At 39.8% G+C, this 17,009-nt stretch overlaps 1 long non-coding RNA gene across 1 annotated transcript in view; it reads left to right on the top strand.

The window, feature by feature from the left end:
* Nucleotides 1-16,710, top strand: part of LOC129397728 (uncharacterized) — a 51,521-nt gene extending 34,811 nt beyond the window's left edge. The window contains exon 2 of the long non-coding RNA XR_008625320.2: nucleotides 8-16,710. This is a non-coding gene — a long non-coding RNA (uncharacterized LOC129397728). The remainder of the gene's footprint in view (nucleotides 1-7) is intronic.
* Nucleotides 16,711-17,009: the final 299 nt, after the last annotated feature.

Here is a 17,009-nt window from a genome sequence, read left to right as displayed (position 1 = left end):
GTAACAGAGGCCCAGGAGAAAATATGAACAAAAATTGGTGAAGGCCATCATCAGACCTAGCAGTTGCATCCTGTTCAGCACCACAGACAGCTCCCTCGCAAATGCCATCCTTTCAAAAGGTACCATACAGAAGACAGCTACTGAGATTCTGCAGATTTTCTAAAAGTGACATTTCTATTACACATTTCTTCTTTTCAGCACTGTCATATGTAATGGTATGCATTATTGCATTCATGTGTACATTTTGTGATATATCATCAATCTGCTACACTACCCCATTAATCCATTCATTCAATAAAATACATTGTTATGTGCCAGATACTCTTAGACAAGTCACTTACCCCATTAGCTTCATTTCCTTACCCAAAACTTGTGGATCATTATACATGTTTGATAAACTAGGAAAGTATTTGTGAAATAATCCATATCGTTTGTATTCATTTGAACACATTATCCCATTGCATTATTACGAAATTTATTTTATTCTGGGAACACAGAACATCCTGTTACATTAGAAGCCTAGATGAGTGTTCTGGATATACTCAGGCTTAGGATTCATTCATTTAAGTTTTCATAGTAAGAATGGCCTTTTAAAGAATAAATTTTATTGCATATATTTAAGGTGTACAACATGTTCTAAGATACATATAGTACAATAGTTACTATAGTCAAGCAAATTAACATATGAATCATCTCATATAGTTACCCCCCACCCCACCCCCCATTTTTTCTGGCAAGAGTTCCTGAAATCTACACTTTAAGAAAAATCCTAATTACAGTATTATTAACTATGGTCCTATTGTACATCCTACATATCTGGTACTTTTTAGCCTGTGACCTACATCTCCCCATTTGTACTCCACCACACCCCTGATAACTGCCACTTTATTTACTGTGTATTTGACTGGTTTTTTTAGATTTCACGTATGAGATCATGCAGTATTTTTCTGTGTCTGGCTTATTTCACTTAGCATAATGTCCTCCAGATTCATCCATGTTGTGGCAAATGCCAGGATTTCCTTTTTTAAGGCTGAATAATCTCTCTGTGTGTGTGTGTGTGTGTGTGTGTGTGTGTCTGTGTGTGTGATTTATTTGCTCACCTATCAATGGACACCTTGGTTGTTTCCTTATCTTGGCTATTGTGACTAATGCTGCAATGAACACAACAGTGCAGATATATAAACTTAACTGAACTCCTGCCAGAAAAAATGGGGGATGGGGTTGGGGTAACTATATGAAATGATTCATATGTTAATTTGCTTGACTGCAGTAACTATTTTACTGTATTTGTCTCAGAACATGTTGTACACCTTAAATATATGCAATAAAATTTATTTTTTAGAAGGCCATTCTTACCATGAAAACTAAACTAATGCTGCAATGAACACAACAGTGCAGATATATTTATGAGGTGGTGAGTTCATCTCCTTTGGGTATATATCCAGAAGAGGAATTGTTCGGTTATATGATAGTTCTATTTTTAATTTAGGAACCTCCATACTATTTTCCACAGTGGCTTCATCAATCTATATTCCCACCACCATTGTACCAGGGGTCCCTTCTCTCTGCATTTTCTCCAACATTTATCTCTTGCCTTTTTGATAATAGCCATCCTAATAAGTATGAGGTGATATTTCACAGTGATTTGATTTGCATTTCCCTGATGATTGGTGATGCTGAGCATCTTTTCGTATACCTGCCCTTCTTGAGCATGCTTCAGATGGGTGCAAATTCCCGAGACAGCTGTGGATCTGGCCTGGAAATGGGCCCATTTTTAAGGATGATGAAAGAATTGCAAGCTATGTATCTAATCCATCACCTTCCTAAATTCAGTCCAATGTTGAAGTTCAACACAAAATTGCAGATACATGTCCCTACATATATTTCTATATGATCAGTCTTGTCATAACAGGATTTGTCTGTAAGGAGGATTCCCCACATAACACTGTTGTAAAATAATTCTGTATTTCTTCAAAACAAGAAATTGTATAGAAAAGTCCCAGAAGTGTTTGAACAGTGAAATTGTGTCAAATCATGTAGTCTCTTCGATCCTCACATTCTCCTCCATATGACTGGGGTAGGCAGGTCGACAAGACAATCTACAAAGATCTAACTCAATGCGTGTGGTTCAGTTTCGTTGTTTTTATTACTCTCATTCTTCCTCAGATGGCTCAGATTTAGTTGCCATTTACCTATCTTGCTCATATTTAAATATCAAAAGAACTAGCACAGGATGCCCACTTCTGCCAAATTCCATACAACCAGATGCTGCTTCTTCAGGAAGAAAAACAATAATTATTGATATTTAAAGGGCACAGGGTGAAAGGCACACACTTGACCTCTCAATGTCCATTATTTCCTTTGCTGTGGCTTAAGAAAGAACACTGTGTAAGAAGTCAGAGCATACGTCCGTGGGAGTCCTGGGATTCAGTATCACAAAAGCTGTAAACAGTAGTAAATAGCACTTGTCTTCCTGAAGAAGGAAAGCACATCATTCTGAGAAGGTGCAAACAGGAGCCCTTAACATTTTGGAAGGCTGGAAGATGGATCTTGAGTCCAAATGTTTCAAAAAGCAAGGCTTTCCATTTCCACTCCATAACCAATTTTTTAATCCTTACCTTTTATTTCAGTGATGAATTTATTATTTTCTTAAACTCTAAGCCTATCTGAAAGATCGCTGTTCTCCTTTTGCAGTGCACAGAATCTCAGCAGTCTGCACATCTTTCCTTTAATGACTTCCCCCAACTTGCCCATTTGCTATATCTTCCTCTGAGGCTCAAACATGCCATTTCATCTCACATCACTCAGCAACATTTATTATATGTTAGTAAAATTTCCCAATTTTACTAATGTATTAATTTTTTTTTCTGGTTTGAGGCCCACATCAGAAAACAATTATTTTATACTATAGTAACACTTGAGAGATGGAAAATGAAATGAGAATTTATTTAAAAAGTACCTAATACCTAAAACTATCTATATATAAGCCATCAACACAAATTACTATATCAACTTCCTTCAAGATAAAAACAAACCATAATATGTCTATTACATTGGACTTAGGACCATAAATTCAATTCCCACAGATTCATAGCATGAAAGCATTTGCAAGCCATGCCTTCTTCAATTTGGGAACCAGACTCAGGAATGCAACTGGATCGTGTGCTACAGGTAGACACTCAGCACTGTGCACGTTTTTCTCTGTGGTTTCTCTTCTGCTTTGCAGTACTAAGAAAGGTGTATCTTGGGCACACCCAGATTTTTCTTCTCGGGAAATAACCTTCCCCCTCTGCAATCTTGGTGGGACTGTACTTACAGGTAGCAGCCCTCCTGCTACTGAAACCCTAAGGGGTCCTGAGCACCTCCCAGTAGGTCCTGCCCTATCTACAGAACAAACGTGATGAGTCCAGTGCCGTCTTCCAGAGCTTTGACATCTGAGCCATTGTAAATTTGGAAGACTGGAATTCATTCATGTCAGTGGCAGCAACCTGCCCAGAATTCTCCAGCAATAGGTCATTCCTGGAGTTGCTGCTTCCCTGCTGGAGTTGCCTGAATTCATCTTCCCAATAATTTTTTTTTTCAGTCAGTCAAAGTCAGTTCCTGCTGCTTACAACCAAAGAGCCCTGACCAATTCATTTCTCACTTCCAGTGGAGTATCTCGCCATGTTTAATGACTACTTACAGGAGCCAGTGTTGTGTGCCAATAGCAGCTAAAATGCTAAAGCATTTTTAACAGGCCAGAGAATTATTACACAAAGAGTCTCTGCCTTCTCTCCAGAAAACTAAGAGATTCAAAGAACACTATAAAACACTACATAAAAGGAATTTGGGTCATAATTTTCTGTATCTTCAAACCTCATATTTTTAGTTTTAATTTTAATAAAATATAATATTATTGAAACTATTCTGAAGTTCTAGAATATAAGACTAAAATTAGCCACAACCCCATCCTAAGTCAATTCAATGTTTTCACATGTTCATGTCAAGTTCTACTCCTGGTCTATGTTCTGAACTCATTTTTAGTATTAGCCATATTGTCACAGAGATATTATAGTTAACACTTTTGGGTAACATTTTCTCATGCATGTTTCCATTTTGCCGGTCTCCTTTATTTTTTCCTTCCCCTCCCTATCCCACCACCCATAGATAATGCTAGCAGTCCAATGTTTCTCCTCCTACACTTTCTCCATTCTCAAGCTATTGTGTATGTATATATGTACATATGTATATATATGTACACACATACATATATACAGAGATATATAGGTATGCTTAAGTTTTAGTTGTTGCTTTCTAAACATTGAATCAAAATGGAATCATACTCTATACATAACTGCATATTGCTTTTTTCACTTCACAATACATTATAAAATTCTCGCCGGTCAGCTGGATCAAATTCATTCATTTTAATTTGAGGATTTATATAATTTACACTTAACGATATGGTTGAGATTAGATCTACCATCTTGCTATTTGTTCTCTATTCACCTCATCTGTTCTTTGTTCATTTCTTCCCTTATTTCCTGCTATTTGTTAGCTATACGTCTACATTTTAGTTTTCAGTGGTTGTGCCAATGTTTATAATACATATCCCTAACTTACCAAGCCTACTTTAAATAATAATATTTAAATGTTATAATTTTATAACAGTAGACTTCCATTTTTCCCTATTCATCTTTTTTTTTTTTTTTTTTTTTTTTTAGATGAAGTCTCACTCCATTGCCAGGCTGGAGTGCAGTGGCGCGATCTTGGCTCTCGGCTCACTGCAACCTCCACCTCCCAAGTTCAACTGATTCTCCTGCTTCAGCCTCCCAAGTAGCTGGGACTACAGGCATGTACCACCACGCCCAGCTAATTTTTGTATTTTTAATACAGACAGGGTTTCACCATGTTGGCCAGGATGGTCTCTATCTCTTGATCTCATGATCCGCCCACCTCAGCCTCCCAAAGTGCTGGGATTACAGGCATGAGCTACCATGCTTGGCCTCATCTTTTGTGCTATTGTTATCCCACATTTTATTTCAGCATAAGTAATGAACCCCATTATGCATTTGTTAATTTTGCTTTATATAGTCAATTACTTTTTTATTTTTTGAGATGGAGTCTTGCTCTCTCGCCCAGGCTGGAGTGCAATGGCATGATCTTGGCTCACTGCAACCTCCGCCTCCCGGGTTCAAGCCATTCTCCTGCCTCGGCCTCCCGAGCAGCTGGGATTACAGGCATGCGCCATCACACCCGGCTACTTTTTGTATTTTTGGCAGAGACAGGGTTTCAGCATGTTGGCCAGGCTGGTCTTGAACTCCTGACCTCAGGTGATCTGCCCGCCTCAGCCTCCCAAAGTGCTGGGGTTACAGGCATGAGCCACCAAACCTAGCCAGTCAATTACTTTTAAAATACATTTTTAAATAAGAATGAAATACATTTATACTTAGCATTCCTTATGCTCTCCATCCCTTTGCATAGATCTAAGTTTCCATCTGGTTTTATTTTTCTTCTGCCTAAAGAACTTTCCTTAATATTACATATAGTGCAGATCTGGTGGTAACAAAGTCTCTCAGCTTTTGTCTTTAAAAGTCTTTTTTTTAATTTATTTATTATTATTATTTTGAGACAGAGTTCTACTCTCTTGCCCAAACTGGAGTGCAGTGGTGTGATCTCGGCTTACTGCAACCTCCACCTCCTGGGTTCAAGTGATTCTCCTGCCTCAGCCTTCTGAGTAGCTGCGAGTACAGCCATGCACCACCAGGCCTGGCTAATTCTTGTATTTTTAGTAGAGATGGGGTTTGGCCATGTTGGCCGCTGGTCTCAAACTCATGACCTCCGGTGATCTGCCCACCTCGGACTCCCAAAGTGCTAGGATTACAAGCATGAGCCACCGCGCCCAGCCTAAAAGCCTTTATTTTATCTTAAGGTGAAATTTTATTTTAATAGATGGGGTCTCACTATGTTGCCCAGGCTGAAATGCAATGGCTATTCACAGGCACAATCATAGCACACTATAACCCTGAACTTCTAGACTTAAGTGATCCTCCTGCTTCAGCCACCACCATGCCCAGCCTAGGGTAAACATTTTAAAGGATGTTTTGCTAGATGTGGAATTCTACATTGACCCCAAAAAATGTTTTATTCAGTAAAGGTGTCATACCATTATCTTCTGATTTGCATCATTTCTAAAAAGAAATCTGTCTCATTCTTATCTTTGTTCTTCTGTATCTCATATGCTTTTTTTCCTCTGGCTGATTTTAAGATTTATCACTGTTTCTCAGCGATTTGGGTATGATGTGGTTCAATGTGATGTTTTTGTGTTTATCCTACTTGAGTTTTATGAAAGTTCTTGAATCTGTGTGTTCATCATAGTTTTCATCAAATTTGAATTTTTTTCAGCCATTATTTCTTCAATGTTTTTGTGTTTTGTTTTTGTTTTTGAGACAGGATCTTACCCTGTCATGTAGGCTGGAGTGCAGTGATGCAATCACGGCTCGCTGTAGCCTCAAACTCCAGGGCTCAAGTATTCCTCCTGCCTCAGCCTCCCGAGTAGCTGGGACTACAGGCATAAGCCATCATGCTCAGCTATTTTTTTTTTTTCAGTAGAGATGAGGTCCCGGTATGTTACCCAGGCTAGTCTCAAACTCCTGAGCTCAAGGTATACTCCCACCTCAGCCTCCCAAAGTGTTGGGATTACAGGCATGAGCCATGGCACCCGGCCTCCTTCCTGCCCCCGACCCCCCGGCCAAACAAACACTTTACTGGGACTGCAATTACATGAATAATTACCCCCAAGTAACTGACGCCCCATTTTTTTCCATTGCTTTTCTGTTTCACTTTGAATAGTTTCTATTGCTACAACTTCAAGTTCATTGAGCTTTTGTTTTTCCATAAAGAAGATGCAGTTAATCCCATCCAATGTATTTTTCATTTCAGATATTGTATTTTTCACCTCTAGAATTTCCATTTGGTTTTTAAATATCTTCACTATCTCTCCTGATTATATTTTAACGATATTTAAACACATCGAGCATATATGTAATAGCCATTTCAAAGTCCTTGCCTACTAATTCCATTGTCTGCCATTGTTGGGTCTTTTCCTATTGACTGTTTTTGTTTTTTTGTTTTTTTTTTACTCTAGGTTATGGGTCACATTTTCCTGCTTCTTGGCATGTCTAGTAATTTTTTATTGGCTGGTGGACATTGAGTTAAGTATCTGAACTTTGCCATGTTCCCTTAAAGAATGGCTTCGTTAGAAGACAGTTAAGTTACTGGAAAATCAGATTTGTTTGATCCTTTCATGGCTTCTTTTTAAACGTGTTTAGGGTAGGTTTGAAGTAGCCTCTATTCTGGGATAGTTTAGCTCTACTACTAAGGCATGGGATGACCCTTCTGGTTCTCTTGAAAAGTCACTTTGGAAGCCAATTCTCTTGAAAGGATAATATGGAAGTTCCCTGGCTCGATCTTGACAAAATACTCATAAAAGTCTACCTCCACTATAATAAAGCTCAAAACAAAGAGTTGTTGTAAAGGACTGTGGATATAAGATTGGCTGCAGTTACACAGAATGAACAAAAGTGTGATGAGATGAATACTGAGAAATGTTTAGGATGCTCCTGTAAAGTAGCTATCAGAGGGTCACTCATTAATCACAAAGTTTGTATTTTAGTATGATACTTAATTCTCTCTATATACAAATATTTAACAGCCTTTTAGTCTGCCACATAGATGATGATGATCTTCCTGGTCCCTGTTGGGATACAGTGATACCAAAGATCAGATTAATCTAACTATGTACCTCCATAGGACCATCAGCCTACACAGAGGAGCTGTGGGAAACAATGAACAGTTTGTTAGAATTTTTAAGAGGTTGTCCCTCATCATTATGTGTCTTTGCTTACATTCTGGGACTTTATAAACCTCTTTAAGTGCATTATGTGGAGAGGTCCCTTTCCAGTTCATATTTGAAAATGCCTACTTTGTCTCATCCATCTGAAAATGTCTGGTTACAATATTTCATCACTGCCCCTTGTTTAACACAATAACTGACTTTGGAAGTCCAATTATCTACAGATAGTTTAGGAGTAAGGTAAGGAAATGGCTTTGGAACCATTTGAAATTACTTCACCATATTTATTTACTTCCTCTTTCCTGAGCTAGAGTAACTATGGGTACAGCACCAACAGTATCTGTCCTATAAGGTACTTGCTCCTTCCCACAGTTATTTAATGTGGAGACTGAGGTTATTAGAATGAAACTGCAAGTCCGTCTGCTTTTGATACTGTCTTTCCATAGCACTGTTCAACATTACTCGTTCTACTAGGTATTGCTGATCATTAGCTTGTAAGAAATATTTTCTCTTTTCTGAATTTATTTTTAAAACAAAGCAAAACAAAAAAACTAGAACTCTCCCCTTGGCTTGGTTTAGTTCCATTGTTAACCTCTGGAATGTAGATAAATTTAATGTCTCCAACACACATTGATCCAGAAATATATTTTGTGGCATTATCCATTTATAATACCAAACTACCTTTTCTGATATTCACTATGAAGCCCTACTAAGATTTCTTGTTTTTATTTACTTCAATGTCTAGAAAGCCACAAATGCAACTCTGACTAGTAAGAACAGCCACCAGGTTTACCTTTTTAAGGGTCTGGGCACTCTGTTCTGTTCCCTGGCCCCAGGATGTACCTTAACAAATATAATATCCTGTAGAAGTCATAATAGGATTGGGGGGAAATATTTCATTACAGTAAACATAAAACTAGCCGTGATAGAGCTGCTGGGAATTCTGTGCATGTAGCTTCAGACCATGAGATTTGACCTTCGTGCTTATGCTTAAGAGCGGAGGAGCTAATTTCTCACTGCCAGTAAGAATTTACTACTCATGGCACAAAGAGAACAACAAATTAAGGAAGTCATCATGGAACTCAAAGGAAGCTAACAATGACAGATCCAGCATCTGCACCATTAAGTTCAGGTACTGGAGCCAGAATGCTTTGCAAACAGAGCTAACCAGCTGCCGCTAAAAGTGGGGCTGAAAACGTACCTAGTTTCAGGTTTAGAGGACAAAAGGAACTTAAACCATTTCCATCAAAATACTGGAGTAATGCTCACAGAGCTTTTTTTTTCTGAATTTTAAAAACAGCACAGGAACGAGTATGTTTTCAGCTATTTAAACAAACCAAAAACAACAAACCTGCCCATGAAGGGAATTATTCTGGGCATCTGTAACTTTTTGTTCTATCTTCTACTACTTCATACGAGCAACCTTGCATGACTGCTACCCTAAGATTTGTGTCACCAAGCAGTTGTCTTTGTTCCTCTCAAATGAACTGATTAAGATTTTTATGAGTGAGGATTCTAGTTGGATAACTGCCAATTTTAGTTATGCACTGATCTGAACAGGCTTCATCTGCCATCATGAAAGGGGAAAGGTGAGAAGCCTAACATGTATTAGATGTGGTCCTGCTCGGGCATTTTCCAGAAACTGTGGTTCTGCTCTGGGGGCTCCCTTTCCCCACACTGTGGCTACAGACGATTGTCTAGAGATGGGCAGGTAGTTCAAGGGCCATAGTGCCATAGAATCTTAGCCAATCAGATTTTGCTTCTCAGGAATCTGAACTAGTGAACTAAGGTGCAGTTCTGCTCAGTAGTAGAAGCAACTTCACATTCCAGGGATGAGGAGTGGGGACAGAGGTAGAGAAAGACAGAGAAAGACAAAGAAACACAAAGTGAGGCGAAAGAAGAGATAAATGTACAGCATAAGGCATAGCAATCTTCAGATGTGAGACCTCATGGATCAGCAGAAATGCAGCTGGTAACCTTAATTCTTGACTTTACAGGTTTCAGGCAACTTCCAGTGAGGACTGGCTATACTTCCTGCCCTGGTGGTGTGTGGGATTCTCCCTATCCAACTCACTTAAGAAGTTTTCTACCCTCACAACCTAAAGTGCTTCAACAGAACCCAAAGAATATTAGAAGTTATTTCTTGCTTTTTTTTAGACGGAGTCTCACTCTGTTGACCAGGCTGGAGTGCAGTGGTGCAATCTCAGCTCACTGCAACCTCTGCCTCCTGGGTTCAAGCAATTCTCCTGCCTCAGCCTCCTGAGTAGCTGGGACTACAGGAATGCACTAGCTAAATTTCTTGCATTTCTAACAAGATAGACTTAGGCTTAGGCAATATTTCCTACTAATTGTGTGTGTGTGTGTGTGTGTGTGTGTGTGTGTGTGTGTGTGTGTGTGTGCGTATTTTTTTTTTTTTTTTTGAGATGGAGTTTCGTTCTTGTAACCCAGGCTGGAGTGCAGTGGCGCGATCTTGGCTCACTGCAACCTCCGCCTCCGGGGATCAAGTGATTCTCCTGCCTCAGCCTTCCAAGTAGCTGGGATTACAGGCACTCGCCACACACCATGCCTGGCTAATTTTTGTATTTTTAGTAGAGACATAGTTTCACCATGTTGGCCAGGCTTGTCTCGATCTCCTGACCTCAGGTGATCCGGCCACCTCGGCCTCCCAGAGTGTTGGGATTACAGGCGTGAGCCACCATGTCCGGACTAATTACATTAATAAAACAAACTTAAGATCATAAACATTTGTCATTCACAATAAAAATACACACAGAATTGGAATTCATGAATTTGCTCAAAGCTCTTCTTAGTGTAGACATTTAACCTGGGCCTCCTCTTCAGCCACACCATACTTGAGGCCTGCAAATGCCAAGCAAGCTGTTTGTCTTTTAGAGAGTGTCAAAACTGTTAGGAAACCAACAACCTGGTTATGTCCAGGTTAATACAGAGTTTGGTGGAGAAGAGACCATCCAATGCCTCCTGCTGTTTAAGAACTCCCTCCAATCCCACTTGGCATCAAAAGGAAGTTTCCTCTCTGTTAGTGGTATGCCCCTAGGGCCCTCAATTTTTTCTGGTTTCAGTTGTGCATGTTGGCCGCGTGCCTGTGTTTCCAATATGATAATTATTTGAATGGACTTGAGTGTCCCTGCCATGGCTCTGCTAATCCAGGCCACCCATGCCTCTGCTCTTGCTTCCTATTTGCTACACCAGCTCAACTGTACATTGCGCCTCCAACCTGGAATCTGCATGGAGGCTCCACTGAGCCCAGAAAGGGCAGCTGGCAGGTCAGGGTGAGGCCTCTTCCACAGGCAGTGGAACACGGTGTGTGCATTCCCAGGACATCTTTTTTTTTTTTTTTTTTTTCTTCAGTTGAGACGGAGTCTCACTCTGTTGGCAGGCTGGAGTGCAGTGGCGTAATCTCAGCTCACTGCAACCTCCGCCTCCGGGGTCAAGCAATTCTTCTGCCTCAGCCTCCCAAGTAGCTGTGATTACAAGCACCTGCCACCATGCCCGGCTAATTTTCTGTATTTTTAGTAGAGATGAGGTTTCACCATGTTGGCCAGGCTGGTTTCAAACACCTCACCTCAAGTGATCTGCCCGCCTCGGCCTCCCAGTGTGCTGGGATTACAAGTGTGAGCCACCACGCCCAGGCCCCAGGACATCTCAAGGTTCTCCATTCTTAGGATCTGTGATCCCACTAAATAACATTCTTTCACAGGCATATCAGTCCAACAACCTGTTTCTAGGTGAACTTGATGGCCCTGGTTAATTTCAACCTCACTAGGGATACACTGTTAGCAAAACTTGGTTTGACTCGTGTCCATTCTATAGGCCACCCTGACTTGATGAATATGTCAGCATATGCTTCTGTCCCCTGACTACATCTAAAAATTCCTGGATCAATAAAAAGAAATTTCCAGGGAACATAATCACAGTTAGATTCTTTGCCTCTTTGAGAAATAACAGCTGAGCTTGGCTCTCATCATCAACTTGCAATTTGGAATTCCTCTGACATTTATACGAGCAATGTTCTGGTCATAATGATATGATACCCACATCTGTTCCCACAAGGAACTTGAAATCCAGTAAAGAAATAAAATGTGATGCTTTTTCTGAAGCACAAAGAAATGTGAACTCAGGTAGGTTCTTGCCAATTTTTTCTGAGGGACTGGAGAAATCCATGAATGTCTTCTCAAAACAGTATCCTCTTCCTGCAATGTGCACCTCGGCAGTGGGACTATCTGGCTGATCCAGGGACCTCCTGCCAATACAGCCCTTTATGAAAATCAGGAAAAGGCATCCCCACTGGCGCAGGGCTTGGCCAGTAGGCTAAGCCTTATTGGTAGAAAAAGACAATCCTTCCCTTGGGGCAGTTGATACCTCAAGCCCTCCATGGCTTGGAGAGAAGATCGCAGCTTCATTCACCTCCTCAGTCGAGGATCACTAAGCAAGATGCGTGTGCAGAAGCCCACATGGTGGCCCTAGTTCCAACAGTAATAGCGAAAACCCAAAATCACTGCCCTCCTGCTCTAGGCAAAATCTCAGCCACCAAATAACAGAATCTGTTGAATCTTGCCTGAAACTCGTATTTTAGTGCTACTAAAGTGTAGAAGTCTTTATTACCACACTGCAAGATTAAGTACAGAAATTGAAAGTGTTTAGAAACTTTTATAACAATCTAATCTTGGTGCTATATTTTTATCGTATTTATAAAACTACCAATCTGCAAAGGATTAGAATTTTTAAAACTCATCCTTTCCCATGGATAGTTTAAAAAGCACTGTTTTATAATGTTTCAAAAGGAAAAAGCTACTTTATTACCTGCTTTAAAAAGAGGATCTGTGGTGTGTCCTTCTGTATAGTACAAAGAAGAGCACGTCGTTTCAGTTTGCTTGTAAAGACATACAGGAGGAATGGTCTCAACTGCCACTACTAATCTAACTGGTCTCACAAGCAGATTGGAGCACTTCATTGTTACCCTGTGAAATACACACCAAATGGAAAAATTAATTTTACTTACTTAACCATTTGCTGATAGATGAGTTAACCATAGATCAAATATACTCTGGGGCTGAGTCTTCCTTTTAATGTTTATCTACGGCTAAAGGTAGCTTTTCATAACAGATGTAAATATTTGTTCTACTTACCCACAATGATACCAAGATGTTACAACAAACGCCACTTTCACCAGGCGTCCCCTCATCTCTGGCCCTTTTTATTTAAGGGAGTCACAGATGTGCCTACTAGGAATCACATTACACTGAAACTTCCACCACACTCAAGCAGCTTTTCTGGTCCTCTCCTTCGTCATCAGTCTGTACCAGCTGCTTCTCCTCACCTTGCCCTGGGGTTCTTTCCATGAATCTCTTAGTCCAGCAGAAAAGCCGGCACCCAAAGGAAGTCCAGGTACATGCTGGGAGGCGGACGAAGCCATGACCTGGCATGGACTTGAAGCAGTTCCCAAGTTGTTTCCCAGAGTCTGTCTTTGGGGATGGCAGCGATGACAAGAAATGGGGCCAGGAGTGTCTCAGCCATTTTTGTTTGGCCCAGTAAGTTTGCTGACAAATGATAAGGCACAATGGGGTAAAGTCACAAACCATCCTTAAAGCATTCCATTGTCACTGATTGGTGCCTCATGCACCTTTTCAAACTTGTGAACAAGCAAAACAAACTCATGATTGCTGACACCTTGATGTTTCTGTTTTAAATTTATACTCGTGTGGAAATGGGTTTTACAGCCCATCTAGACTACGATGAAAATACTTAAAACATGTACTTCTTTATTCAAGGATATTCTCTTGACTAAACTTCCCAAGAATCATTACACATAAATGAGTGACTCTCACTGGTCTGGTGGCAGCAAAATGACTTAACAATCTAAGACCTGATGGTACTGACTATAAGGACCAATATGTCAATTACATACAGAAATTTGATTTTTTTAAACAGAACGAGACACCAGCTAGGATTATAACTTTAGCATTCTATAGCAGTCTGCTCACACAGCCCTTCTCCATGCTGGCTCTTGGGCCACACTGTTCCCACATGGAGCTTGAGTCTCCTCCAACACATTCCATGAGCTTCAAGTGCAGAGACATGGTGTACACTTCGGGCTGTTCTACAGAGCACTCCAGAACATAGGTGGCTGAATACCTGAGTGAGTGTTTTTCTGTCCACTTATAAACCATGTTGATATTAAGCATAAATATAATCCAAATGAGCTTTCATTTTCTTGGCCTAAAGGAATATGATGGGATTAAAACAAAAGTGAATTAAGCAAAGATCCACTATTCTGAACAAATAACATAGAAGTGATTGAACAATTTGGACCCACTAAATTTTGTGTCTAGCTGTAAAATGGACATTGTGATAAAAACAGGATTTGAAGGAAAATGAATAGCTAATTTGTCAATTAAATAATTAAAACTTTTAAAAAGTGAATGGCTATAGAGAAAAGTATACCCATATATAGTCAATAAGTTAATTAAATAATGTTCAACTACGACAAGCAACCCTATAGACAGTTAAAGTTTCAGATCCATGAAAAGACATATGATATATATATACTTTTTTCTGTTTTACACATTAACTGGTCTTATTAAGCAGTGTGAAAAACATTCTTGCAAACAGAATCATACAGCTTTAGAAATTTGCTATTTAAGAGAAAATTATTGCTAATTCTGAAAATTACTGTCAACCCTTTATTCATGCTTGCATATATTTTCACATATTGGGTTAGTTATCAGTTTAAAACAGTTACGTACTTTGATGTGGAATTCCAACATTTCCAGAGCATTCAAAAAAGTCAGCTTGGACAGAATTAAAATTGTCTTTCCTTGGTCTCACTAAAATAGGAGAAACTCATCTGATTGAGAACAAATATTTCCATCCAATACCCATTTGCAGAAAAGTCCTGGGAAAATTAACGTTAATGCCCCCTGATCCGGGCTGCTCTTCTCTCATGGAGGTTGAGCCCATCCTCCACCAGCTTAGTCTGGAGGTCTCCGGTCCCCTAGAGAGGGCCCTGGGGACTTTCACCTGACTCTCCCTTGGGTGGAAATGACTTTGGTTCAAGACCATGAAGACATTCAAGAAATTCAAGTCACCAGGGTGGCTCTGAATTAATAGTTTCTTGGGGACTTTTCAATGATAATATTCTAAATTGAGCCCAGAAGCCACCCATAGTTATCATTTTACTTTGGAGATAAAACACGATTTTCCTGATCCATTTAACTCCCTCTTAGGTTGTACTAACTAACCTAACTCTCTCCTCCTGACTCCCTCTTAGGTTGTACTTCTCCACTGAGGCTCTTTTAAGCCCAGAGGAAATACTCAGATTAGAAGAGGTATGATGAAAAGATAGCATGAAAAGGAAAAGGAATCCAGATACCAGGTAGGGAATTAAAGTTGCCTGCTTTGAAAAAAAGTCAGTCTTGGAGATTTTAAAAAGTTCTGAGGGTGGATGGTGGTGAGGGTTGCACAACAATGTGAATATGCTTAATGTCACTGTCACTTAAAAATTGTTAAGGCCGGGCGCAGTGGCTCACGCCCGTAATCCCAGCACTTTGGGACGCCGAGGCGGGCGGATCGCCCAAGGTCAGGAGTTCAGATCAGCCTGGCTAAATGGTGAAACTCCATTTCTACTAAAAACACAAAAAATTAGTCGAGCGTAGTGGTGGGCACCTGTAATCCCGGCTACTCGGGAGGCTGAGGCAGGAGAATCGCTTGAACCCGGGAGGTAAAGGTTGCAGTGAGCCGAGATTGTGCCACTGCACTCCAGCCTGAGCAAAAAGAGTGAAACTCTGTCTCAAAAAAAAAATTGTTAAAATATAAACTATATGTTATGTGTATTTTACCACAGTAAAAGTCAGCCTTGTACTAATATTCATACAACCCCTCAGTATGGACACGTAAGGCCAAAATTTGAGAGAGAAACTTATCCTAAAATCAAAAAACGACGAGGGCATTATGTTTCCATTTTTGCTACAGTTCTCTCACCATTTAAAACACATACGGTTAGAAAGACATTTAAATGTTGGCATCACCCAGGAAGCTCACCTCAAATTTATTGTTGACATTTAAAAGTGGTGCTAATTTACATGCAGCTCCTTCTGGCTACTTAATTTGTTATATTCATTATACAACTGAATAAAAACAAACAAAACAACACAACACCTCATACCTCCTCCCTAAAAACCTGTTTTGACATCTTCCCAAAATATAGCAACTATCTAAATGTCTTACTTTTTACTTTCACCGGATTGAAATCTTTTTCGCAACTTGGTTCTCCAAAGAATTCTTGCCCCCCGCCCACAACACAACATGATGGGTTGACTGAGGTCACAGAGCTACAGGCTGCCAATCCTGGTGAAAAAATTTTTCCTTTCAGTCCTGGATTGATGTGGAAATAATTACACTGGTAAGGAGATCCAAGGTGAGTGGTAATACACAAATGTCAGGTACGCTTCTGGACAGCTCAAGTGGAGCCAAAATTTTGGAGCAACAATTCTATAAGTATCAGCCACAGCAGCCCATGGCAGGCTGTCACCAGAAAGGGTAATGTTCACGCTTTCTTGGTTACAGTAACACATCAGGGGGATATCTTCTAACACTGTCAGTTAAATGACAGGGGTTATACAAAACCATAGATGTTTCCAAACAGGCAGGGACTGTAGAGGTCAATGAAGAACTCTTATTTGTGTGGCTGAGCTCATTAATCTTCAACCAGAAAACAAAATGACTGTGGGAACAAAGTACCATCAGACATGGTTCATGTAGTACACACGACTGATCATCCCCATTGCAAAAGAATATGAATGTTAATTTCAGACATGACAGCATTTGACACACTCCCTTTTAATTTATTGCAGAAATAATATGAACATCTGGGAAAATGTTAGTGCTAAATATCTCGTGAAGTAAGTCATTCTTAGAAAGGGATTTGTGACTTTGAAGTAATATATGAACATCTGGGAAAATGTTAGTGCTAAATATCTCGTGAAGTAAGTCATTCTTAGAAAGGGATTTGTGACTTTGAAGTAATATATAATTAACAAGATTTTAAAAATTATTCTTATGTACTGAAACTCAAAACAGACTAGCAAAGTACCTCCAAAAAAAAAACTATCAAATTAAACTAGAAAAGTATTTCCAAAATAAAGATGACCAAAAACTA

The sequence above is a fragment of the Pan paniscus genome, chromosome 4 (genome assembly GCF_029289425.2).
Source record: "Pan paniscus chromosome 4, NHGRI_mPanPan1-v2.0_pri, whole genome shotgun sequence".
Lineage (NCBI taxonomy): Eukaryota > Metazoa > Chordata > Mammalia > Primates > Hominidae > Pan > Pan paniscus.
Note: the sequence above shows the minus strand (reverse complement) of the source record. Positions and strands in the feature narration are given on the sequence as shown.